Source organism: Choloepus didactylus, chromosome 11, assembly GCF_015220235.1.
Source record: "Choloepus didactylus isolate mChoDid1 chromosome 11, mChoDid1.pri, whole genome shotgun sequence".
Lineage (NCBI taxonomy): Eukaryota > Metazoa > Chordata > Mammalia > Pilosa > Megalonychidae > Choloepus > Choloepus didactylus.
Window position 1 is genome coordinate 56651089 of NC_051317.1, and position 27775 is coordinate 56678863.

Below are 27775 nucleotides of genomic sequence, written 5' to 3' on the forward strand. Positions count from 1 at the left end.
AAAAGAAACTGATTAAATATTGTTGTTACATTTGGACTGAAGAAAGCATTTCACTGCCAGATGTATTCTGGCCAAAGTATGGGACAGAGGAAGACTGACTCTGTGCCAACCTTGTAATTTATGTTAATGAGAAGAAACCCTTTTCTAAGGAGGATTCTGATTATGCCACGTGCTGGCTAAAGAACAAAAAAACTCCCCTCTACCCTGTGAAAGATAAAAACCCAAACTTGGAAGATGAGTTGGTAGAATCTAAACCCTGGGACCCCTTATTAAGCCTTCCTCCTCCCTACTATTCCCCTCCTCCCCCAGGGCAGAGATTGTTAGAGTCTGAGGACCTAATAAAGTCAGCACAGGTTCCAGGGGAATCAGGAGGCCCATCAGCACCAGCTGCCCCACCAGATCTGACCCATCAATGGTTGAGGAAAGAATTAACATAGTGCAAAAAGGATGTACAGAATTTTCCATTTCCAAAAACTCTTGAAGGAAAGAGAGTAAGGGAACATCACCCCATTAAATCCCTTTACCCCTTGAAGGAGGTATCTATGGGGCCAAAGGAAGTCAGGTATGTAAATGCCCCATTAACAAGTTCAGAAGTAAGAAATTTTAAGAAGGAGATGAAATCACTAATAGAGGACCCAATGGGGCTGGCTGAGCAAATAGATCAGTTCCTAGGCTCTAGCCTATACATGTGGTCTGAACTTATGTCCATATTAAACATCCTCTTTATGAAAGAGTAGAGAGGAATGATAAGAGGGGCTGCTATGAAAGAATGGGAAAGGCAACACCCACCAGGGCAAGGGGTGATGGCAGCAGAGCAAAAATTTCCAAATACTGACCCTGATTGGGATAATAATGATAAAGAGGATAGGGCACAAATGAAGGATCTCAGAGACCTCATTGTAGAGGGAATAAAATTGGCAGTACTCAAATCTTAAAATTTGGATAAGGCCTTTGAGGTAAATCAAGACAAAGATGAGTCTCCCTCTGCTTATCTAGAAAGATTGAGAGAACAAGAAAGGAAATATTCAGGTATGGACCCTGATGACCCTGTAGCCCAGGGAATGTTAAAGTTCAGCTATGTGAAGGGATCTTGGCCTGATATTCGGAAAAAGATCCAGAAAATAGATGGATGGATGAATAAGCCATTGGAGGAGTTATTAAGGGAAGCACAGAAAGTATTTGTAAGAAGGGAGGATGAAAAACAAAAGCAGCAGGCTAAAGTCATGATAGCCACTGTTGACCACTTGGTCAAGAAAAGATTAGAAACAGGAAATGAAGGATGCAGACAGAGGCGAGATAGGGGAAGGGGCTGGGCTGATTTAAAAAAAGGAGCAAGGGAAATGCAGAACTCTGCAGGGTGTTATCATTGTGAAAAACCTGGCCATTTCAAAAGGGAGTGCCCAGACTTACAGAAGGAGGGTCGAGTTATACCGCTAATGAATTTTGAAGACAGGGAGAGTCAGAGGCTCCTCATCTCAGAAGCCCACCGGGAGCCTTTAGTAAATTTAAAGGTGGGCCCATATCAAGAGGAAATTACATTCTTGGTAGACACTGGAGCAGCTTGCTCCTCTGTAAATCATCTTCCAAATGGGGCCAGGCTCTCTGGCAGTTCCCTCACCGTCACAGGGGTAAAAGGGGAGGGATTTAAAGTTCCCATTCTTGAACCTACTAACATTTGTTGGGAAAATAATCAAATCATAGCTCCCTTGTTGCACATCCCAGAAGCTGGGAGTAATTTATTAGGAAGAGACCTAATAATACCTATGGGACTGGATTTAGAGGTAAGGAATGGACGGATTGAGGTTTTGGCCCTGCTCACTGAAGAAGATGAAAAAGACATTAAGGAGGAGGTATGGGTAAAAGAAGGAAACAGGAGAGGGTTGCAAATTCCCCCAATTAAAATCAAGTTAAAAAAGGAAGGGGAGGTCGTGTGCCAGAAACAATATCCTATTCCTCTTAAAGGAAGACAGGGACTCCAACTCATCATTGAGGGTCTCCTTCGAGATGGACTCTTGGAAACCTGTATGTCCTCTTTTAATACTCCCATTCTCCCCATTCAGAAACCAGATGGTAGCTGGAGAATGGTGCAGGATCTAAGGGCCATTAATAAAATTGTCCAGGTTCGACACCCTGTAGTTCCTAATCCTTACACTCTCCTGAGTAAAATTCCCTTCCATCATAAGTGGTTTAGTGTAGTAGATTTAAAGGATGCCTTCTGGGCCTGTCCCCTTGATCCAGAAAGTAGAGACCTGTTTGCCTTTGAGTGGGAAGATCCCTTCAATGGGTGAAAGCAGCAATACAGATGGATGGTCTTACCTCAGGGTTTCACGGAGTCCCCCAATCTCTTTGGGCAAGAGTTAGAGAGGGTACTGGAAAAATTTCCAGTCCCACCTGAAATCACCCTTCTGCAATATGTAGATGATCTATTAATATCAGGTAAAGAAAGGCAAGTGGTGGCTCAAGCTATGAAAAATCTACTGAACTTTTTAGGGAAACAAGGATTAAGGGTATCTAAAAGTAAACTGCAATTTGTAGCAAGGGAAGTTAAGTACCTAGGTCACCTCATAAGTGAAGGAAAAAGAAAAATCCATCCAGAAGGAATCCAGGCCATAGTAGAGTTGCCTCTTCCTCAAACAGAAAGAGAGCTAAGAAAATTCCTGGGATTGGTAGGGTACTGTAGATTATGGATAAATTCTTTTGCATCTCGAACTAAAGGGCTATACCAAAAATTACTAGAGGAAGAGCCTGACAAGATAGAATGGGAGGAATTGGAAATAAAGGCTTTAAATGAACTCAAGCAGGCACTGGTGCAAGCTCCTGTTCTAGCACTTCCTTCCCTCAAAAAACCCTTTCACCTGTTTGTTACAGTAGATAAGGGAACAGCTTTGGGGGTCCTAACCCAAATCTGGGGAGGCCAAAGAAAGCCGGTGGCTTTCCTTTCAAAGGTTTTAGATCCAGTCTCTAGGGGGTGGCCTGGGTGTGTTCAAGCCATTGCAGCAACTGCCCTTTTAGTAAAAGAAAGCAGAAAATTAACCTTTGGAGGGGCATTAGTAGTTAGTACTCCTCATCAAGTGAGAAATATTCTATCTCAAAGGGCAGGGAAATGGTTAACTGATTCCCGAATCTTAAAATATGAGGCAATCCTAATGAAAAAAAGATGATTTGGTCTTAACAACAGATCATAGCCTAAACCTGGCCTCCTTCCTCTGGAAGGGGCCTGAGCAAGTAGAGACCCCTGAGCATGACTGTTTAGACCTAATTGAATACCAAATTCAAGTCCGACCTGACCTAAGGGATCTTCCCCTGCACTCGGGGGAAAGACTGTTCATAGATGGATCCTCCAAAGTCCTAGAAGGAGAAAGGCACAATGGCTATGCATTTGTAGATGGGATAACTTGTGAAGTAAAAGAAGCTAGCCGATTGCCCAATAAGTGGTCAGCTCAAACTTGTGAGTTGTATGCACTAAATCAAGCCCTCAAATTATTAGAAGGAAAGGATGGTACAATATGCACTGACTCTAAGTATGCCTTTGGGGTAGTCCACACCTTTGGAAAGATCTGGGAAGAAAGGGGATTAATCAATAGCAAAGGAAAAGAACTGGTTCATGGGGGAATTGGTGAAACAAGTATTAACCAATCTACTCTTACCTAGAGAAATATCAGTGGTGCATATAAATGGACATCAGAAGGGACCTACTTTTGAGGCAAAAGGCAATAGGTTGGCTGATGAAAAGGCTAAGGAGGCCTCTCTCTACTCCCCTTTAAAAATAATGGTCCTGATACTCTATCCCTAAGGAATTTGGGGTCCCTACATTCTCTGCCAAAAAAGTAAAAGAGTTGAAGCAGTTAGGAGCAACCTTAAATGATCAGGGGAAATGGTTTCTCCCAGATGGCAGACAAATGTTAAATAAACAAATAATGAGGGAGATATTAGCAGTCCTACACCAGGGGAGTCATTGGGGGGTACAAGCCATGTGTGATGTAGTACTTAAACAATTTGGATGTGTAGGCCTTTATACAGTTGCTAAACAAATCTGTGAATGGTGCATAATTTGTCAAAAAATTAATAAAAAGCTTTTAAGAAAACAAGTACAAGGGGGAAGAGAGCCGGGCCTGAGACCATTCCAGAGCATTGAAGTTGATTATACTGAAATGCCACCAATCGGTCATTTAAAATATGTTTTGGTAATTGTCGACCACCTCACTGGATGGTGGAAGCCTACCCTCTATCCTCAGCTACAGCATTGGGAACTTCTAAAGTTATCCTTGAACAAATCATTCCCCGTTATGGGTTAGTGGAAAATATAGACTCTGATAATGGCAGTCACTTTACCTCCCGTGTATTGCAGAATGTCATGAGAAGCCGGGGTATCACTTGGGACTTCCACACTCCCTGGCATCCACCATCCTCTGGGATAGCGGAAAGAATGAATCAAACCATAAAGAAACATCTTTCTAAATTAGTTTTGAAAACAAAGTTACCTTGGATCAAGTGCTTACCTATAGCTCTACTAAGAATCAGGACTGCCCCTAGAAAAGAACTGGGAATTTCCCCTTATGAAATGCTTTATGGTTTGCCTTTCCCCAGGAGGACTGGAGAGCTCCCCTCCCTAGACACAAAGGATCTTTTTCTTAAGAATTATATACTGGCCTTGTCTTCTACTTTATCATCTCTCAGGCACCGTGGACTGCTGGCTCAGACCCCGCCTCTTGAATTTGCTGCCCATCGACATCAGCCTGGCAGCTGGGTTCTGATCCAGTCATGGAGAGAATCCAAACTTCAACCAATCTGGGAAGGACCCTATCAAGTCTTGCTGACAACTGAGACGGCAGTTCGAATGGCAGAAAGAGGCTGGACTCATTACACACGAGTGAAGGGACCAGTGCCTGAACCAGACGATAAGTATCCAGCAACTCAACCTGAATCCTGGAGAGTAACTACTACCTCAGATCCCCTAAGGATCACTTTAAATAGGCAACAGTTGAAAGAACATACTAGGAGGGAGGGAGGGAGGGCTGGATTAAACCCTGTGTTTGCATTGTGCTCTGTGTATAGCTTAATGATGAAATTGCTTATACTGATCATAATGTTCTATATTCAAGGAGTAACAGGTTCTGCTAAGCTGGTTATAAGTGTAGTCAAAGGCTTAAAGTCTCAAACTGTACAATTTGATGTTTGTCAAGTAATGAGCTGTAAAAATCTAAAACATCAGCAACAACTGAGGGAGGAATATAAGCATTTATGTAAGCAGACTGTTCAAACAGAAAGCAAGATTGTTGGGGGACGAACATTTGAGTGTATAACTTATGAGACACCTAACCCCTGTTATTCTTGGAACACTGCTTGGTGAACCACACAGTATGAGGGATGGGTCTTACCCAGGTTGGAGAAAAAACCATTAAGGGAAACTTGGCTGGAATTTAACTCTCCAGTTCAAATTGACCCCAAGGTCATCAGAATACTTAAGGCCAAAGACTTAAAGCAAACCACAGAAATAAAGACAGGTTATGGAAATACAAATGCCTGGGTAGAATGGGGCAAACATACCATCCAGAGTCTAAACAGAAGTGACTGTTATGCTTGTACAACCAAACAACCCACTGTTCAGATTATGCCCTTCCCCTTGGGGATGAAAAAGCATGAAAGGGAGTTTAAATGTATAACACTCCTCTTTCAAAATGCTACTCCTGGTGAAAGTTGTAGTACGTTGTCCTCCCTTTTCCCTCCAGTCCAGAAGGGAAGTGTCAAAGCCATACCAGCGTCTCACCTTGGTCCCGGAAACCACTCTGCCTGTCTCTCCAGATGGGAAGAAGGGCTCCAGGATCTTGGTACCATGGCTTTGTGTACACAGGTGTGGAATGTGAGCAAGGATAGTACTGGCAACTTCTCCAGTCTAACTATACCCCGAGCAGACCTCTGGTGGTACTGTGGGAAGGGCATCCTCTGGCCAACACTACCTGAAAGGTGGGGAGGAACCTGTGCTCTGGTTCAATTGGCTATCTCATTTACCCTGGCATTTGAAAGTAATAAGAAAGTACCAACCCAAGGCAAAGAAGAAAAGAAAAATGTACAAAATGTACCTAGTTCCTTCAATAAAAAAATGTTTGTAGACAGTGTAGCGGTTCCCCAGAAAGTTCCTAATGAGTTTAAAGCTAAAAATCAAGTAGCTGCAGAATTTAAATCGTCCTTATTCTGGTGGGTCACCATCAATAAAAATATCAATCATCAGCTAAAATTTATCAACTATACCAGGGATGTCATTAAAGAAATAGCAGAACAGTTAGATGCCACTAGCCAAATGGCATGGGAAAACAGAATGGCCCTAGACATGATGCTAGCTGAAAAAGGAGGCGTCTGTGCTATAGTTGGGGGAAATTGTCGCACATTCATCCCCAATAATACCACAACTAATGGAACTATCACCAAAGCCCTACAAGGCTTAACAGCCTTATTTCAGAAACTAGAAAAGAATTCTAGCATTAACAACCCACTCACAGAATGGTTGGAAAATTGGTTCGAGAAATGGGAAGGAATTGCAACATCTATTTTAATTTTCCTTATCATTCCAGCCAAAATGTTTATAACAGCTGGGTGCTACATAATCCCGTGTGCCCAAAGGCTAGTTCAAAAACCCATCAAAACCACTAGAATCAAAAATAAGAAAGATCCCTATGATGAGGAATGTGAAAAAGCCCTTAGCAAATTTGAGAATCTAAAATGTGAAAATTAAAAGTGTTTAAAAAGAAAGAGGAGGGAATCTGTAAGAAAGGAATAAGTTTCATTTTCACATAGAGACAGCATGGAATAAGGGAAATGGAGGCAAAACCAGTTTAAACAAGCCCCAGACAAAGAGAAGAGAGAATCTGCCTGCTCCTTATATGGAAAAGTAACCATAGTTACTGGAATGTAAAGAGATATGAGGTAATATCAGAGGCGGGAACTCACAGCAAAAAAAAAAAATAATAATAAAAATTTGGAGGGGATAGGCCGATCAGTTCAAAATCTCAATAATGAGCTAGTTGGCTCTCTGGGATTGGCTGATCAGTTCAAAATCTCAATAATGAGCTAGTTGGCTCTCTGGGATTGGCTGTACAAATTAAAATCTCAAAAGATGAATTATTTAGTGTTCTTGGATAGGCTGTAACCTCTGTAGTACCCAGTCAATGGGGAAACGGGAGGGACTTGCGAATTAGGAGTAGGAGATTTAAAGATCGCCATTCTCTTCCTCTGGCGCGCCAGCCTTCCACGTGTTTGGCTGGACGCCCTATCTTGCAAGATCGTAAATAAATTCTTTTCTCCTCCAGAACCGAGTGAGCATTTATTCCCTTACAGGTACCGCTTTATTTCCAACAAGTTCCTTCCAGAAAGGCAATAAAATGTTGTTGTTTTTTTCTTCTTTATCTTTATTTCTCAGTTTTCAGAGTAAAAAATTGATGCTTTAATGAGCTCCAAAGATTTTATCAAGTTTCACTTTGTTATGTTTTTCTTCTTATTTTTATAATTATCTCTAAGATTTTTTGGCTCTATCTACATTTAAAGAATTTTAATCAATTATAGTCTTTTTTTTTTTTTTTTCTTTAAATGCCATCTTTCACCTGTAGAATTCTGGTAAAGCTGACTTCTGAGTCCTCTTGACATGACTCCATTAGATTTTGGAAGCTCACCTGTTTTTGATGTCACAGTAAGCATCAGATGCCTCTTGTATATTTCTTGTCCCATGCACAGATTCGGCCATTTCTCCCAAACCCTGACCCATTTTTAGTCCCTTTTATATTTTAGACATTGGGATAAATAGTATATCTTTGAAAATGTGACATTCTCTGCTTCAAAAAAATACATTTCAAAATACTTTTCAAAGTGGCCATTCCTAGTCTACTGTAATGTCAGAATATTATTAAATATAATTTGGATATATTTTTCTCATGAGTACCACAAACTTACATGTTTAACCAGATAACTAGTTTGATGTTTTCATTTTAAAGAATCATAGATTAATACATTGGTTTAAATAAAATTTATCTTCTATAACAGAGCTGCAAACAGAATACCTCCCAAGATTGATCTATGTGTAGAATCATATGCAGTGACATATGCAATATATACACCCAATATTTTAGATGCAATTCATTCTCTATTTGCAGTTGAAAACATAGATATCATTATCATGGCTGAGCAGAAAGTTGTTGCTTGTGTATTTTTACTTAGATACAAAAGCTTACAATAAATGTGCAAACACAATATTTTTTAATTCAGCTTTATTGAGATATATTCACATACCATGCAATCATCCATAGTATACAATTAACTGTTCACAGTACCATCATGTAGGTGTGCATTCATCACCCCAAACTATTTTTGAACATTTTCCTTATACCAGAAAAATCAGAACAAGAATAAAAATAAAAATAAAAAAGAATACCCAAATCATCCCCCATCCCACCCTATTTTTCATTTAGTTTTTGTCCCCATTTATCTGCTCATCCATCCATACATTGAATAAAGGGAGTGTGATCCACAAGGCTTTCACAATCACACTGTCATCCCTTGTAAGCTACATTGTTATACTATCATCTTCCAGAGTCGAGACTACTGGGTTGGAGTTTGGTAGTTTCAGGTATTTACTTCTAGCTATTCTAATACATTAAAAGTGTTATCTACATAGTGCTTAAGAATGGCCACCAGAGTGGCCTCTTAACTTCATTGAAATCAATGAAGCTTTATTTTGTTTTATTTTGCATCCCCCTTTTGGTCAAGAAGATGTTCTCAATCCCATGGTGTCAGGTCCAGATTCATCCCTGGGAGTCATATCCCATGTTGCCAGGGAGATGTACACCCCTGGGAGTCAGGTCCCACATGGGGGGTGGGCAGTGAGATCACTTGCCAAGGTGGCTTAGTTAGAGAGACAGGGCCACATCTGAGCAACAAAAGGGTACTCAAGGAGAGACTCTTAGGCACACTTATAAGCAGGTTTAGCCTCTCCTTTGCAGTAACAAGCTTCATAGGGGCAAGCCCCAAGACAGAGAGCTCATCATGTCAAGCCATCAGTCCCCAGTGTTTGTGAGAACATCAGCAGCAATCCAGGTGAGGAAGTCTAACACCTCTGCATTCTCCCCCAGCTCTTCAGGGGGGCCCTGAATATATGTTTTTATTCTTCACCCAAATTACTTTGGGATGTGTTGCTATTTCACTCTAACCTATACAGACCTACCGTATCTCACTTCCTATTCAAAGTTCCATGTAATTTTGGTGTTTGAACAAACTGACTGTAGAAATTATATTGTTTAGAAATTATAGATCCTACACCAAATAAACATTTCTTCCCTTGGTCTCACATGGAAGTTGAAGTTTTAACACACAGCCAGTTTCAACCTTTACCCTTTAGCCTGATTTGCCATCGCCTTAAGCAGATCTGCTTCATTCATATCTCTAATTGAAGTCTGGGCTCCTTTTCAGCTGTTTTTTTTTAACAGTTGCTGCATGCATTAAAACTGACATTCATATCTGCCAAGCTCTAGCTCTGAGTTTCAGGTGTCACAGAGATACCCAATGTTCCAGAGACCAATCAGGTCATACCCCAAGGGTTCAACATCTCAGCATTTGGAGATAGCTATTACAATTCAGGAATAGACTTGACTGGTGTAAGAGCTTACCATCTAGGGACCATTACAATAATCATTTCCCTGGTAGGCTGTGCTCTTAAGATTCAATTCTGAGTTTACACATTGTAGTTAGTCCATATCAGTGAGGCATTATAGTGTTTGCCTTTGTTTCTGGAGTACTTCACTCAAAATGCTGTCTACAGGATCCACTCAGCTCCTTGAGTGTCTCACAACTTAACTCCTTCTTGTAGTTGCTCAGTATTCCATTGCATGCATACACCACAGTTCACCATTCTGTTCCTAAGTCAGTGTACCCATAGGCCACCTCTACCCACTGCAAATCATGAATGCTGCCTCCATAAACACTAATATACAAATGTCCATTCATGTCTCTGCTCTCAGATCTTCCAAGTACATACCCCATAATGAGGTTGCTGGACCTTATGTCCCCCACATACTTAGTTTCTTGTGGAAACACCACAGTGACCTCCAGACAGGCTGCACCATTCTGCCTCATCAACAGTAAATAGGTACATCCCTCTCTCCATTTTTTCTCCAGCACTTTTACCCCATTTATATTTTTGCCTACAATTTTATAGAGATATATTCACATAACATAAATTATCCACAGTGTGTAATCACTTGTTCACAGTTTCATCATATAGTAGTACATTTATCACCACAGTCAGCACTTGAGCATATCGATTACTATGAAAAAGGTTTATTTTGGTGAATAGTAAAAAAAGATAATAAAAAGAAGAATGAAGTGTCATATAATACTATATATTAGTAAGGACAGAAAACAACACCACTACCAAGAATCCCATATCCCTCCTTTTTATCCCCCTCTCATACACATTTAACTTTGGTATATTGCCTTTGTTACTTTTAATGGAAGCATATTACGATGTTACTGTTGACCATAGACAGATGTGTGAACATATTTTACTTTTAATTTAAAAAAAATAAACAGTGGGCAAGTTTCATCAACTGTATATCCCTTATGGATTGTACTCCTGTCTTCTATTCCATAGACAATCTCTAATGACAAGTCCAATAACAAGAGAAAATCAAGAATATTTCAACCACATAAAGCCTTGAGCATTTTCCAAAAATCTTCCTTTCTGGATCTGTATAATTCAGAGTATAACATTGCCCATTATTAAGTGATTTTCTCAATTTTAAATTCAGAAAAATAAATTGTTTACTTGTGATTGACAAAATAAAAAGGATTATCTCAGATAATCATCTCCTGAATTGCATTCAATATTTCCCCACCCTTCACAGCATTCACATGCTAATAATGAAATGAGCAAGCTGAAGGACAAGGGGACCTGTGATGGTAGCCCGGCTGTGGCTTCAGTTTCATACACAGTAATTACTTCTATTTAGAATCTGTGGCATTGGACAGTAAATGCCTATCATATCTGTCATCTAGCTTGCCCTTAATTGGAAAAAATGATGGATTGATGGAAAGACAGGAGGCAGGAAGATGGACAGAAAGATGGAAGGCATCAAGTAAAAACAGCAGAGCACAGATTAAAATATATGTTAAGCTTTGCAAACACTGCAAGTGGCCAGACAGCTTGAAAGATGCTTATGTTCAATTCACAGATTTATGACTTGCTCTCTCCAATATTCATGAACATCTAGAGTATTTGCCTAAGGCATGATATAGTGGTGAAGCTTTAAAACTGACAGTAATTGCCTAACACAATGAACAACATAATTATATACTTTTGACCATTTTAATCATTGAATCCAAGATGCATTTAGTACTCTTAAATGTATCTGTATGTACATAAATGCATTTGTCTGAGACAAAGGTCAGTTGCCTACAAGATTTTTAAATCTACTTATTTCTTAACAAATGCTGTTATTCCTCATTCCTCTTTCATTTTGTTTACAGCATGCAAAGTGCAGTTTTATTTAATTCAACAGATCCTTGACTAATTGACTGTCAGTTCCATTGTAAATGCAATATTCAATAAGCTACAATTATAAATCTTTAAGAAAGGAAGCTGAAAGCAAAACAACATTATATTTTACATTTAGCCAAGAGCATTGGGTTCTTTTGTTCAAGGTTTTCAGATGATAAAGACAACTGATGGCATTTTATTTCTCTCCATATATATATATACACACTTTTACAGAGTAATGGAAATAATATTCTATTCTGCTACAGGCCTGTCAATTCCCTAACAGATGTGCAAAACTGATATTTTAGTTTTAATTTTAAAAAAGAAAGAGAATAAAAAGAAGGCAATTCTCATCAATTGTATATCCCCTTATGGATTGTATTCCTGTCTTCTGCTCCATACCCAGACTTCTGAAGTGAGCTATCCATAATATATATATATATATATATATATATACACACACACACACACACATATATATATGTGTATATATATACACACACACACATACATGCATATATATATGTCTCTAGTTTGCATTTATTTTATTTTTCCCCAATACCACCCTATTTTTAACCCCTTGAAATGCTGACACTCATTTCCTCTCCCTCATGTAAAAACATATTTGTACATTTTATCACAATTGTTGAGCACTCTAGGTTTCACTGAGTTATACGGTTCCTGTCTTTATCTTTCCACTTTCCTTCTGGTGTCCCACATCCTCCTAACCTTCCTCTTTTAACCATACAAACAGTCATTTTTGCTCAGTGTACTTAAATTGCTATGCTACCATCACCCAAAATTGTGTTCCAAACCTCTCACTCCTGTCTTTTCCTATCTGTCTGCAGTTCTTCCTTTTGTATTTCCTGTAGAGCAGGTATCTTGTTCATAAAATCTCTCATTGTATGTTTGTCAGACAATATTTTAAAATCTCCCTCATATTTGAAGGAGAGTTTTGCTAGATATAGGATTCTTGGTTGGTGGTTTTTCTCTTTCAGTATCTTAAATATATCACACCACTTCCTTCCTGCCTCCATGGTTTCTACTGAGAGATTCACACATAGTCTTATTAAGCTTCTTTATATGTGATGGATTGCTTTTGTCTTGGTGCTTTCAGGATTCTCTGTCTTTGATGTTTGATAATCTGATTATTAAATGTCTTGGCATAAGTCTATTCAGATCTAATCTATTTGGGGTATGCTGTGCTTCTCGGATCTGTAATTTTTTGTCTTTCATAAGAGATGGGAAATTTTCATTGATATTTCCTCTATTACTACCTCTGTTCCCTTATCCTTCTCCTTCTGGGACACCCATGACATGTACATTCATGTGCTTCATGTTGTCATAGAATTCCCTGAAATCTTGCTCATATTTTTTCATTCTTTTCCCTCAATATTTTTAAACCATCACCCAAGAACTAGTCAATCAAATATAGGCTAACATCTCTCCTCTTTATCCACTGAAATTGCTCTCATGGAGGACCCCAACAAATCCCTGCAGTGAAAAATCTGAGGATCATTTCTTTGTCAGATTCTTAATGGATATCTCAGTACTTAATCTTTCTTCAGCAACAACTTCCATTGCAAGTTCCTGGGCTACATTATTCCTCATATTTGTTTTCTCTCATGCCCCTCCCTTTCTGTCAACACTCTAATCATTCCTTTTTTATGGCTGAATAACATTTCATTGAACATATTACCACATATTATTAATCCATTTTTCAGATGATAAACACTTGGGCTGCTTCCTTCTTTTGGCAATTGTGAATAATGACACTATGAACCTCAGTGTTCTTTTAGTTGTATACCTAGAAGTGGGATAACTGGGCCATTTGGTAGTTCTACAATTAGCTTTCTGAGGAAATGACAAACTATCTTCTACAGCAGCTGCAACATTCAACATTCTCATCCACCATAAATGACTGGTCTTATTTCCCCTCATCCTCTCCAATATGTGATATTTTATTTTATATTATTGTATTATTATTATTTTTAATAATAGCCATTCAAATGGGTGAGAAATGCTATCACATTTTGATTTTCATTTGCATTCACTGATGGCAAATGATGATGAGCATCTTTTCATATGCTTTATGGCCATTTGTGTATCTTTAGAGAGATATCTGTTCAAATCTGTTGCCCATTTTTAAATTGGGTTGTCTTTTTGTTGTTAAGTTGAAAGATTTCTTTATATATTCTGGTTATTAATCCTTTATTGTATATGTGGTTTCCAACTATTTTCTCCCACTGTGTAGGTTGTCCTTTTACTATCATGATACAGTCCTTTGAAGAAAATAAGCCTTTAATTTTGATGAGGTCCCATTTATCTGTTTTTTCCTTTGTTGCTTGCTTCTGTTGTTAATTCTAAGAAACTACTGCCAAACATAAGATATTGAAGATGCTTCCCTACATTTTCTTCTGGACTTTGATAGTCCTAGCTTATATATTATGGTCTTTGACCCATTTTGAGTTGATTTTTGTACACAGCCTGAGCTAGAGATCCTCCTTTTACTGTTTCTTTGTTTTTCTTTTTGTCTTTCTTTTCTTTTCTTTTTTTTTTTTTTTTTGGCAAATGGAGGTCTCCCAACTGAGTGGTCATTGCCCACCTTGTCAAAATTCAGTTGACCATATAAGTGAGAGTTGATTTCTGAGCTGTCAATTTGATTCCATTGGTCTTTATGTCTGACCTTGTGCCAACATCAGGCCATCTTGATTACTGTGTGTGCTGATTTGGATGTATTGTGTTCCCAAAAATATCATTATCTTTGATGCAGTCTTGTGTGGGCAGGAAATGTATTGGTGTTGATTGGGTTGGAAACTTTTGATTGGATATTTCTGTGGAGATATGATCACTCAACTGTGGGTGAGATCTTTCATTGGATAATTTCCATGGAGTTGTGGTCCTGCCCATTCAGCATGGGCCTTGATTAGTTTACTGGAGTAGTATATAAGCTCCGACAGAAGAACTGAGCTTGCTACAGCCAAGAGGGACACTTTGAAGAATGCACAGAAGCTGAGAGAGTAGCTGCAGATGAGAGACAGTTTGAAGATGGCCATTGAAAACAGACCCTTGCTCCAGAGAAACTAAGAAAGGACAAATGCCCCAAGAGCAACTAAGAGTGACATTTTTGAGGAACTGCAGCCTAGTATGAATGTCCTGGCAGAAAGCCATTTTGAAACTGGAACTTGGAGCAGATGCCAGCCATATGCCTTCCCAGCTAACAGAGGTTTTCCGGATGCCTTTGGCCATCCTCCAGTGAAGGTACCCAATTGTTGATGACTTACCTTAGACAATTTGTGGCCTTAAGACTGTAACTTTATAACCAAATAAACCCCATTTATAAAAGCTGATCCATTTCTGGTGCTTTGCATTCCAGCAGAATTAGCAAACCAGAACACTGTGGGTTAGTAATAAGTTTTAAGATCAGAAAGTGTGAGTCCTCCAACTTCATTCTTCTTTTTCACAATGATTTTACCTATTCAGAGCCCCTTGACCTTGCATATAAATTTGATGATTAGCATTAACATTACTGCAGAGAAGGTTCTTGGAATTTTGATTGAGACTGCATTGAATCTGTACATTGCTTTAGATAATATTGACATCTTAATGATATTTAGTTTTCCAATCCATGAGGAAAGGCTGTGTATTTAAATCTCCATCACCTCTGCCCCAGTCTAGGGATTGCTGAAACAATGGCTGCCAGCAACCTTTTCTGGGACAGGTTGAAACAATAGCTTCCCTTAGAGTGGGGGCCCCCAAAGAACTGAATCTGCTAATCAAAAGTTGTGATCAGTAATTTGCCATACCCACTCTATTTTTTGGGAAAGAGGGTTTTTATGTCTCTTTCTGTAACAAGTTAGGGGCTGGACCCCACAGTGCCTTTCATGAGAGTGGGGATGGGCACTAGTAGCTGCCATGCAGACAGAGCAATTTACTGTCCTTTACCATAGTTTATCAGCCTCTTCCTCCAGCTCTTCTCTGGATGCTGTACTGTGTTCCTCTGACCTCATGAGTTTAAAGATAGTTGCTTCAGACAGTTCCTACCTGTTTAATGGTTGTTTTGAGGGGAAGGACTAAGTCCTGGGGCTCCCTACTCCACCATCTTCCCTAGAAGTCTGAATTGACAATTTTATAAAAATATGTTTCCATCAAAGAACATGGTATGTTCCTTCACTTTGCTCCAATCTTGTTTTTTGATTGTACAGCTTTTTTTCAGGGAGGTCAGGTGATTTTCCTTCAAGTTTATTCTGAAGTATCTTATAGATTTCCTACTGATTTGAATTGATATTTTAAATCCCATTACTACTTCTAGTGAAGAAGAGCTAGTTGTAAATTATCATATTTTGCATGCATTCATTTCCATTTCCTTAGATGCTTATTTTTAAAGAATTTATTTGTTTCTTAATTTTTATAGTTATAAAAATCACATCATCAAAACATGTGCCTTACCTTTTCCATTTTTTATATTTTAATGCATATTTAATGTTCTCATTGATCTTAACAGAAAAGTGAAAATAATACTGCATAACAAAGGAGATATCATTCTTCCCTATCTTAATCCTGTTTTTTCTCAGTGATAAATTTAGAATTCCATTATCTAGAGTAGTGTTAGCTATTATAATCTGAAAAATGATATTTATGATACATTTTAATTTTGTTTAGATATTTTATTACAAATGATTTTTAAATGCTATCAGTAAGTTTGGCTGAATAATACAAAAGAGTAATTATGTTTTATTTTATGGATGTAATGAGTTCTATTGATAGTATTCCTGTTACTGAGCCAATTTTTCACTCCTACAATAAATCTTACTTTGCCTTAACATATTTGTTCTAAAACATCTCTCAATATATTGCTCCATTATATTATATAGTGTCATAATATATTATACATTATTTTAAATCTTGTTAGATTATATTATATGTAAATATATTAATTATAATTGATGTAGGTCTGAACTTTAGCCATGATCTTTACATATTGCATTATTGTATTTTTCAAAATAATTCAGGTAATTTTACATGTTATTCCATAGCCTAGCACAGGTTAAATGTCATTAGTCAAAAATTCAATATGCAAATATTTCTGTCTAGACCCTTTTTTCACTGTTATTTCAGATAGTAGGTATTTTATACCTTTCCTACACTAATTTGTCTATTCCTATTTCCTAATAGATTTTAAATCATGATAAGTAATCTTTATTTTAAAGGGTAATATTATTATTCATTAGATTTTCAAATTTGTTGGCTTAGAGTTCTAGAAATATTCTATTACAACTTTTCATTTTGTATGTAGACTTTTGCCACATTCATTTATTGTTTATAGTTGCTTTTATCCTACAGTGACAGATTTGAGTAGTTGCAACAGATATTGCATGACCTGAAATAACTAAAATATTTTCTTTCTGGCCCTTTATGGAAAGTTTGTTGTCCCCTGTTATAAAGGAAAATATTGAGAAATATAGTCATTACTACTTTAGTGTATTTATTTTAGTTTCTTCATTTGGAATATTCAGGTAGACCATAATTATATTAGCAAATAAGTTATTTTATTTCCTGTCAATTGTATTTAATATATTTCATTTCATTTTCTTATTCCAAAATTTAAAACTTGATTCTTTGTCACAATCATTCCTCCACCTATCTTTCTTACCCAAATATACACACCATAAACATGGAGTTCATTTTGGAGACATTCTCTTCTTATGCCCCAATCCATTCCATTATTTATTTAATCATTCAAAAATGATGTTGAATTCCACTATGTTTAGGAGCTGAAAATAATGCTATATAACACTCAAATTCCCTATATCAGAAATTTTTGATACATGGAGTGGTCACTATTTTCTTAACCAGACTGTAACTGGTATACCCTTACACTCCTGATACAAACCAAAAACTTTCATACTGTCTGGTTTCTGCTTACCTCTCCAGTTTCATCTTGTAACCTTTCCTTCTTTTTCCAGGTACAGTCTTTTATTCCAATTTCTCCAGTGCAGAAAGGATACGATATACAGATATCCATATATGATGTTTTCTTTCCCTAAAAAGGTCTACCATTTCATTAAACTCATTCTTCATGCTTCAATGTAAACATAAATCTTTCAAAAAGATTTTTTCTTACTGATATACACACACAGTCCCCTTTTACTCCCTTATAAAATACTATTCATTTCTTTAAAAGCATTTATTAGAAAAATATATAGTTGTGATATTTTGTCCATGTCTCTCTCCTCAGTACTCTGTAAGCTCCATAATGACAGACACAAAATTCTTTGTTGAATACAAAGTGCTTCACATAAAACACATAGCATCTTGAACATGAAGAGACATAATACTTTGATAGAATGATACTGGTGATACATAATATTTTGATATTATTATTTAAAAAAGCAAAAGATTATAAAGAACTCAAATCTAATATTTAAGCAAAGATGGAGCGAATGACAGTTCACACATAGATTGAATTCCAGTCACTCATTATAAAGTGTTTTAAAAGACATATTCAATGGTGTTACTATTTTTAAACATGAGAATATGTTATTTTGTTATGGTCATCATCACCACTGAGCTGATAACCCTCCCTTTTGACAAATAATAAAATGAAATAGAACATCCTATCATAAATTTTCCAGTCATAGAAATAAATATCTGGCCTAAATTTTTGCTCTTCAGGAAAATCTAGAGTCACTTGGATAACTATTTAAATAGTCCAGAATCAAATTTTGACATCTATAGGCCATCTGAGGTCATCAGAAAAAGGGACAGGAAGGAAGAAAAGACACTTCACTTTCTGCAAAAAGGGCCATAGAGATGCCTGATGTATGAAACAACTGTGGATGCTCTTAGAAAATAGACCTATATGTATAGAATGTATTCACAAGCATCCTCAGGGTTTCCTGGAGGGAATAAATGTGGAGTGTGATTTTATTATTTAGAGTGTCTTGGCCTAATAAACAGAAAACTGAATTTAAGTTTGGCAATATAAAACAATGAGGACTTTTATTTACTCATAGAACTGGCAGTTAGAATTTTTCTATAAAATCATTAAATCAGTGGCCAAATGATGTCATCAGGGTCATAGGTTTTATGTTTCTCTTGGCTTTACCATCCTCAGAGTTGGCTTCATCCTAAGATTGATTGCTCTCAGGGTTAAAAGATGACTGCCAATAGCGATCAGACTTAAATACTTACTGGTCTTTTGCTGAAGAATTAAGAGGAACATTTCTAGATTCCCTCATCAGACTTTTCAAATCTTATATATCTAATTAAAGTCCATGTCTATTTTGAATCACTGGACCAGTGGAATGAAAATTATTGTAATTGATTCAAACTAAATAGGGCCCACTTAGCTTCAACAAAGTCATATACGCTGCATAGGAAGGGATGGATAGAGAAAAATGGGTTTAGTTTCTGGTAGGCAAATGGAAGAGGACGTTGGAAGATGGCTGAAAAACTATTAAAATCCAATATTACAAACTCTTTTGCCATCCAATAATTTATTCCAAAAATACATATATTTGTTCCACACATTCCACAAATATATTTTCAAAACTGTTCAGGTCCAAATGAAGTCTCAACTTCTCACCCAAAGGAAAAAAACCCAAGGTCAATTATTGCATTCAGCCTCAAGAATTAAAATTTCTGGTTAGTGTGCAGCTCTCTTGATCACATCTGGATGTAGGTCTCAATGATCCAGTAATGTCTCACTAAAGGATAAATTATCACACTCTAAAGCACACAAACACAAAGTAGAAAAAAACATGATAGTTATAATAAACTTCCCTTTTGTAAAGATGGACAATGGGAGAAACTTTCAATTGTCTATTATATACTTGACCTATTAGACAGGAATAGAAAAAAAGGTTCCTGTTCTGACAGGATAGTGATTTTCATGTCCAGTGAATCAGACAGTCTTTTGTTCTCCCCTTTCAAACTATAACCTTGTTTGTTGTCTCTGTAACACCTTAAGTTGGACATTACAGAGATTTTCTTTTCTGGGCTCTGTGTCACTCTGACAACTTATTTCCTATAGGTGAAAATTCTTGGTACTGGGATTTGCTTTAGAAGGTTTAGCAGTCACATAGTTTAAACCAGGCTTGGGGGCACTTTGGCAATACAGTTCTTTTAAAATGTTGTAATTGCCTAGGATAGTTTTTTTTTTTTTTTCTTTTTCTTCAAAATATTTGAGGGCTATGAATCTTTGTTTTGCTTATGACAGCAAACTTCTGTGATGCTTGTGCCATGACATTTTAATTTAATACTTTCCTTTCATCTTGGTCTTAGCTTCCAAGAGGTTTAGGCAATTGCCTCAGACAAGAACATGCTTGCTTTAGACAGCTGCATCTTCACAATAACCAAGTTGTGTCTTTTGTAGTCCCAGTCACACAATAATTTATGGGAAGTGCTTGGGAAAGGTTTGAGGAGCATTTTTAGTTTTTAGTTCCTACCTTACACTCTCCCCAAATTTCACTCTTTTCTCTTCTTGTTTTCATAAGCTCTATCTCTTCCATGTATACCAGATCCTTGATTACTAACATTAAATTGTTAAATTGTTAAATATTTTTCTCTCTGTTTTCAGATGGTTAACATAGAAATCAAAGTTTCCTACATATTTTAAAATGTGAAATAATGCTATAAAAAAGAGTTTATCCAATCCAGTTTCTTAAATTTTCCATGCTAAGACTCCTGATGATTCAGCCAGAATAGGCAGATGATATGAGTCTCAATATATAAAAGGCCATAGTTAAACAAAATGCTTTGCTCTAGAATCCTAGCATTCACAAATTCTTAGAACAGAAAATTGGGGTCCTTGGTTGCCTGTTATGAATTCTACTCAAACAATTCCAAATTTTAGAATGTTAGTTTCAACTTTCCATTTCTGATATCAATCTCTGATTCATTAAGGATCCATTCTCTAGGAAGTTTGAATCAAACAGCTTAAACATCAGAGGGTATTTATAGTCTTACATGGGAGAAAATCTAGGATAATGTGACTCTTCTGTGCTTGTCAATTCACTAGTTCATTTACATCATAAAGACTTTTACTATTTCTCAGCTATTCTGGCTATGGTTTTGGGCTCATACTAAAATTCTATTCATAGTAGTAGAACCAAAACGCTCAGGTTGCGTGCTTTCTCCATCACAATAGAGGTTGTAAAAAAAAATGTTCTTGGGAATCATAGCTCAATAAAGAGGAAGAGCTCTTCTGTAAGTAAACTTCATCATGATTCTCTGTGGTCTGAATTTCATTGCATTCTTACATGTAGAATGCCTTAGCATAACTAGGATCTCTGATCAAGGGCATAGGACTAGTTTCTAACATGGCATCCAAATGAGTGTGGGATATCTATGCTGCCAGTGAGAATGTTACATAACTAATCAATACTGGGGTCATTTTGAGTAAAAAAGAAGAGGTGTTATAGTTTAAGGAAACTGTATTTACTGTAGGGATGCTAGAAATAACTAGTTTCTTGATAACAAAACTGATAAAGGCTCAAGTCATAAAGATTAGTTGAGTTGATAAAATTATTAGGTATCAGTACTGCTAGGTAGGTGAGGCCAGGAATCATAGGGACTTCAGATGTAATTTTTCATTATTAAAAATTCTGTAAGGAAAGTGAACTAAATTTAGATGTATTTTCCTCTAGGAAGCTTTATGTTTTATTTCTTCCTTCATCATAAAAATTAAAATTTAGGTATTAATAACGAAGACACACATATTACAAAAATCCAATTTTACTTAATAAATATGTTAGAGTAGTTTTCTAAAAAGGATGTTGTTTATAATACAGTCAGAAACAGGATAAAATAGAATAAACATTTTATTTGCTGAAATTGCAAGGAAATAAGGCAAGTGGCAAAGGGCATCCCCACCAGAAAAGTAAAACACACACACACAAAAACAAACAATAGAAGGTGATTTGTCATCAGCCATGTGGTTTTATTCAAACAAAAAAGCTGGGTTTGTCTTATAGGCAAATTTAATATTGATTTTGGGAAAAATTAAATCTTGGACTTCTCTTAAATTGGGGGACTGAGTATGAGACCTCCAAGTTAACTGCAGACCCTTATTGGGGATTAAAAACTTAGTATAATGGGTAGAAAAATATGCCTGTCAACAAAAGATGGTTAAAACACACACACACACACACACACACACACATTTTTCTGCTCTAAGTTATTAATAAAATCCCCTGACCACATGGAATTGTAGATATCACTTGGGTCTGAAGTTCACATTAGCAGTAGATCTCTAGTCAAGAAAATGTACACTGAGAAACAGAATTAAAGTTCAAGATAGTTTGCTATGCTAGCAGTGGAAGCAAATGCAAATCTCTTATAGAGGAAATCATCCCTTATGTAAGTCTTCAGTCTTCCAACAGATTAACTTGAAAAGCAAAAAAACCTCAATAACAAAGATAAACAATTTTTCTAAAAATGAGTCAAAATAAGTGAAATTCAGCAGGATAAAAAGTAGAAACTGGCTTACATATCCTCTCCAGAAATAATTCCAATTATTTTTGAAGGGCCAGTTCCAACATATAGATAAATTATATGAAATTATTATAAAAAATTAAAGGTAAATTCAAGAAAAGTCTGGACCTGTTTTTTGAAAGATCCAATAAAACTCTTGGGAATGAAAATATAAATGTTAAAATTAAAATCACAATAAATAAGCTAAACATAAAATTAAATTTAGATAAATAAACAGTTAATGTACCATTCACTATTTCTTCCTAACAGACCCAATTTATCTGGACATAGAAAGGTTGAAAGTACAAGAATCCAAAACAAATTGATTAGCTTTATCAATATCAGAAAAGAAATGTGCCAGTTCAGATATATTATGTTCCCCAAGAAAAAGATATTATCTTTTAATCCTATCTTGTGGGATATTGGGATTAGGTTGTTTCCATGGAGATGTGACCTACCCAGCTGTGAGTGACACCTTTGATCAGGGTGTGACCTCTTGATTGAATGTTTCCATGGAAGTGTGGCCCTGCCCATTCATCTTGGGCCTTAATTAGCTTACAGGAACCATGTAAAAGCTCAGACAGAAGGAGGTCAGTACCAGCTGCAGCTGAGAGATATTTTGAACAGGGCCATTGAAAGCTGACATTTTGGAGAACACCATTTTTGAAATGCAACCTGGGAATAAGCAGATGCCAGCCACGTGCTTTCCCAGCTGACAGAGGTTTTCTGGATGCCATCGGTGTTCTTCAGTGACGCCAATCCATTTCTGGTGTTTTACAAAATGGGAGCATTAGCAAACTGGAACAAGAAGTTAAAATACTATCAGGACAAGTGGATATCTACATGCAAAACAATGAATTGGACCTCAACTTCACACCATACTAAAACAATTAACTCAAATAGATCAACAACCTCAGTGTGAGAGCTGAAACTACAAAACTCTTAGATGAAAACAGGGCAACTCTTTATGACCTTGGATTTTGCAATTGATTCTTAAATATGACTCCAAAGCATGAACAAGAAAAGAAAAATAGATAAATTTTACTTAATAAAAATTAAAACTTAGTGTTCAGATGATATTATCATGAACATAAGAAAATGTAGAAAATATGGGAAATATTTGTAAATCACATATTTTATAAGAGACTTTTATCAAGAATGCATTTAAAACTCTTGCAACTCAGCAAAAATAAAAACACAAACAACCCAATCAAAAAAATGGGAAAAGGACTTGATTGATACTTTCAAAAGTAATATAAACAAATGGCCAACATACCCATAAAAGATCCTTGACATAATTAGTCATTAGGGAAATGCAACTCAAAATCACAATGAGACACTGCATTATATCCATTAGGATGGATATAAGGGAAAATGGAAAATAAGTGTTGGTGAGGATATGGAGACATTAGAACACTCATCCATTGCTCGTGGGAATGTAAAATTGTGCTTCTGCTGTAGAAAATGTCTTGACAGTTCATTAAATTTCCTTTACATAGAGTTAACATGACCCAGCAATTCCACTGCTAGGTAGATACCCAAAACAATTGAAAATAGGTACTCAAACAAATGGTTGTACACAAATGTTCATGGTAGGACTATTTACAACCCAAATATTCATCAGGAGATGAATGGATAAACAAAATGGGGAATATTAGTCAGTCAAAGAATGAAGTAGTGATATATGCTACAATGTGGATATACCTTGAAAACATTATGCTAAATCGAAGTAGAGAGACACAAAAGCACATATTGCATGATTTCCTTTACATGAAATTTCCAGAATAGGTAAATCCATGGATACAGAAAGCAGATTGATGATTTCTAGGCACTGGGAGGAGGGGTGAATGGGGAGTGATTGTTTAATGGGTAGGGCACTTTCTTTTAGGCTGATGAAAATGTTTTGGAACTTAATATAGGTGGTGGTTGCACAATACTATGAATTTATCAAATGACACTGGATTGTTCATTTTAAAACATTAATTTTATATCATGTGAATTTCACCACAAAAATGTAAACAAGGAGGAGCTAAGATGGCAGCATAGAGAGGAGTGGAAGACTGTTAGTCCCCCCCGGAACAATCCATAAATGACCAAAAAACTAGTAAATAACCTGGGATAACTGCGGGGAGACAAACGCGACTGTCCACTCATCATCCACCAACCTGAATTGGGAAGAATGCCCGAGATCGCAGCATAAAATCTGTAAGTAAAAACTGCAGACCTGTGCTGAGAGCCGAGAGCCGAGAGCCCCTCCCTTACAGAAACCTCACGGTGCTAGAGAACAGCACTCTCTCAGCCCAGCTCCAACTGGGGTTTTAATTAACTGCTCAATACAGACAGTGAATCCTCAACAAGCAGACAGAGGCTTTTGGTGACAATTGACCTTGGGAGAGTCGGGGGACATATCTGTCTCAGGACAGGGAGCCCAGAGGATTGGGAGCTATCTCTGGCTGAGGGGTGAATCTGGGAGCTTTTCTGTCCCTTTCTCTCTGTGGAGAAAACCTCAGCCATTTTCAGCCAGCAGCACTTTGCATTAAAGACAGCCCCAGTCATTTTAAAATCAAAACACTTTGATCAGCAGAGTCAGAGAAACAAAGAACTTATTGACATGCAAATGACCCTTCTGGAGGGGGCATAGTTTCCCAAGAGGAAAGGGAGGGGCCCAGCTCTACTGCCTGCCTTTCCAGAATCAGACCCCAAAGCCTGGGGGAGGAGAACCACAGGCCACACCCTCTTACACCTGCCAGTGACAGGCTGACAGGTGCACCTGCCAGGCAGAAAAGCACAGGTGTATCAATCCTCTAAGAAAAACCATCAGGGAAACCAGATACTGAACATTTCCTCCTTCTGTGACCTGAGCCTTTTCTCATCTGGGAAAACCTGATTGGGATGGCCTAGAAAGTCAGATGCCTAGGCAACAGAAAACTACAATCTACACTAAGAAAAATGAAGCTATGGCCCAGTCAAAGGAACAAATGTACACTTCAACTGAGATACAGGAATTTAAACAACTAATGCTAAATCAATTCAAAAAGTTTAGAGAATATTTCACAAAAGAGATAGAGGCTGTAAAGAAAACACTGGGCATACATAAGGCGGAAATCAAAAGTTCAAAAAAACATCTAGCAGAATCTATGGAACTGAAAGGCACAACACAAGAGATGAAAGACACAATGGAAACATACAACAGCAGATCTCAAGAGGCAGAAGAAAACACTCAAGAGCTGGAGAACAAAACACCTGAAAGCCTACACACAAAGGAGCAGATGGTGAAAAGAATGAAAAAATATGAGCAACGTCTCCGGGAACTTAAGGATGAAACAAAGTACAAGAATGTACATATCATTGGTGTCCCAGAAGGAGAAGAGAAGGGAAAAGGGACAGAGGCAATAATAGAGGAAATAATGAAAGAAAATTTCCCATCTCTAATGAAAGACATAAAATTACAGATCCAAGAAGTGCAGTGTATTCCAAACAGAATAGATCTGAATAGGCCTATGCCAAGACACTTAATAATCAGGTTATCAAATGTCAAAGACAAAGAGAGAATCCCGAAAGCAACAAGAGAAAAGCAATCCATCACATACAAAGGAAGCTTAATAAGACTATGTGTGGGTCTCTCAGCAGAAACCATGGAGGCAAGAAGGAAGTGGTGTGATATATTTAAGATACTGAAAGAGAAAAACCACCAACCAAGAATCCTATATCTAGCAAAGCTGTCCTTCCAATATTAGGGAGAGCTCAAAATATTTTCCAACAAACAAACAATGAGAGACTTTGTGAACAATACACCCACCCTACAGGAAATAATAAAGAGAGCACTACAGAGTGATAGGAGAAGACAAGAGTGTGTGGTTTGGAACACAATTTTGGGAGATGGTAGCACAGCAATAAGAGGACTATCAGAAGGAAATGGAAAGCACAATTTTGCTGTGAAAAACAAAGATTCCTTACCTACACATTTTACAAGAAATGTGCAGAAAGCCATTGATAAATATACCTGCGAATCTGTGTCATTATTGTCATCAAGTGGACACACCAGCCCACAGAAGCACACAACTCTTGGTCTGGGTCTGGGACCCAAAGTTCTACCACCAGCTTATCTGCCAAGAGGAGGTCAGTTTACTCTTGGAGAGATGACGAGTTTGACAAAGCCAATGCACAGAAAGTGCAGCGGTTATTCTGGGAGGTCAAGGAAACGTTATTTGAAGGAAAAGTAAGCCCTCAGAACCAGAATCTACTGGCTGAATGCAGCGAGTGGGCAAGGAGATCCCTCCATCTGAGAGTATTAGGAAGACAGCTCATCCTGCCAGCAGATGAAGGCTTCTAACATTTCCAGGGCAGCATGCCTAGTTCTGTAGTGCACAGACCCATACTTGATGCCTGTGAATGCAGCAGCAACCTCAGAGAGTTGTGCATCTCTGGCCGTTAGATAGTCCCAAAGGCACCCTCAGCCTCTGCCCTGCTGGGCACGGATTCTACAGTGACTGCAGACCCAATGGTATGTCCAACTCTGGAAGAAGAGATTTACGATATGGATGGAAAGATTGAAGAGTAGTTTGCTTTTGACAGAAAAGAAGGTGATGATGCATGTCTTGAACAAAACAAGGTTCACCATAGAAGAAAGTGGAGGCAAAATGGGCTTCCTCCCATTTCCCCTCAGGACTGTATCAGAGATTTGGTGGCTGCAGAAGTGTTTGATCACGTCTGGAGAAATGTGGTAGATGTATTGGAAGAGTTTATTAGGAAAACTGGGAAACGACACTCACAGAAGGAAAAAAACAGAAAGAAAAATTCAAAGTAGCTGAAAATAAATTTCTGCAAGTAATGATTTCTTGTATTAACACTGACACATCGTGTTCCCCCCTCTAGAAGTTCTGAAACTCGAAATATTTCCTTGGCTTCTCATCTTATTCTACCTCAGATTCATCACTTCTCCAACAATTTTTACAGTGATCTGAATGGTGTGATGACAATTCAAGCTAAAGCACTTCAACCTATTGTGCAGATAGAACCCAGAATGGGTAGGAGGACAAACTACGGGGTGTAGGAGGAGCTAGTGTTCTTTCCTCAGCAAGGCACTGGCTAGGATGAATCTCTGATACTCGGGGGCTACAGACTTCTGCAAAGTAAACACCAGTGCACAGGAGACTGTCTTCTCTTGCTTTAGACTTACAGAGACTAAAAACCCCCAATGTCTATAGTGATGAAATTCTTAGGGGAACAAAACTCTAAGTCTTATTTCTATCACGATAAACTAATGATTGCATAGGACAGGGACACTTGTCAATTAGGGTTGATGATTCTGGCCAAGCAACTTTCTAACAAATTTTATGTGGACAATTTTCCTAATTATTTAATCAACAAACTAATTAGGTTATTTAACATTACTTTTGTACAGGTAGTATATTAGGTATATGTTAGAACGTGGGGAAGGGCAGCTGGGCAAAATGGAACTCTATGGCTGGGTGATCTTGGCTGGGTCACTTAACCTTTCTGAGACTTGGTTGCCCTGTCTGTAAAACTAATAATTAATACTTTTGAGTAAAATAATGAATATTTTTTATTCTGAGGTTTAAATAAAATAATGTATATGAAAATGCTTGTAAAAATAAAAGATTTTATATATATATTTATAAATAGTTATGCATATGAAAAATGTAAACAAAATGTATTATCAGAGTTTAAGAGATCATTGCCAAGTGATAGATTGTTTAAATTACCACAAAAACATAATAATTCTAACTTTGCAATGTCCTCAAATTATAGACACAAAAA

The 27775-nt window shown here is 37.3% G+C and overlaps 1 pseudogene; it reads left to right on the plus strand.

Moving 5' to 3' along the window:
• The first annotated feature begins 542 nt into the window (after nucleotides 1–542).
• On the plus strand, nucleotides 543–27232 carry LOC119506027 (annotated as a pseudogene).
• The last annotated feature ends 543 nt before the right edge of the window (nucleotides 27233–27775 follow it).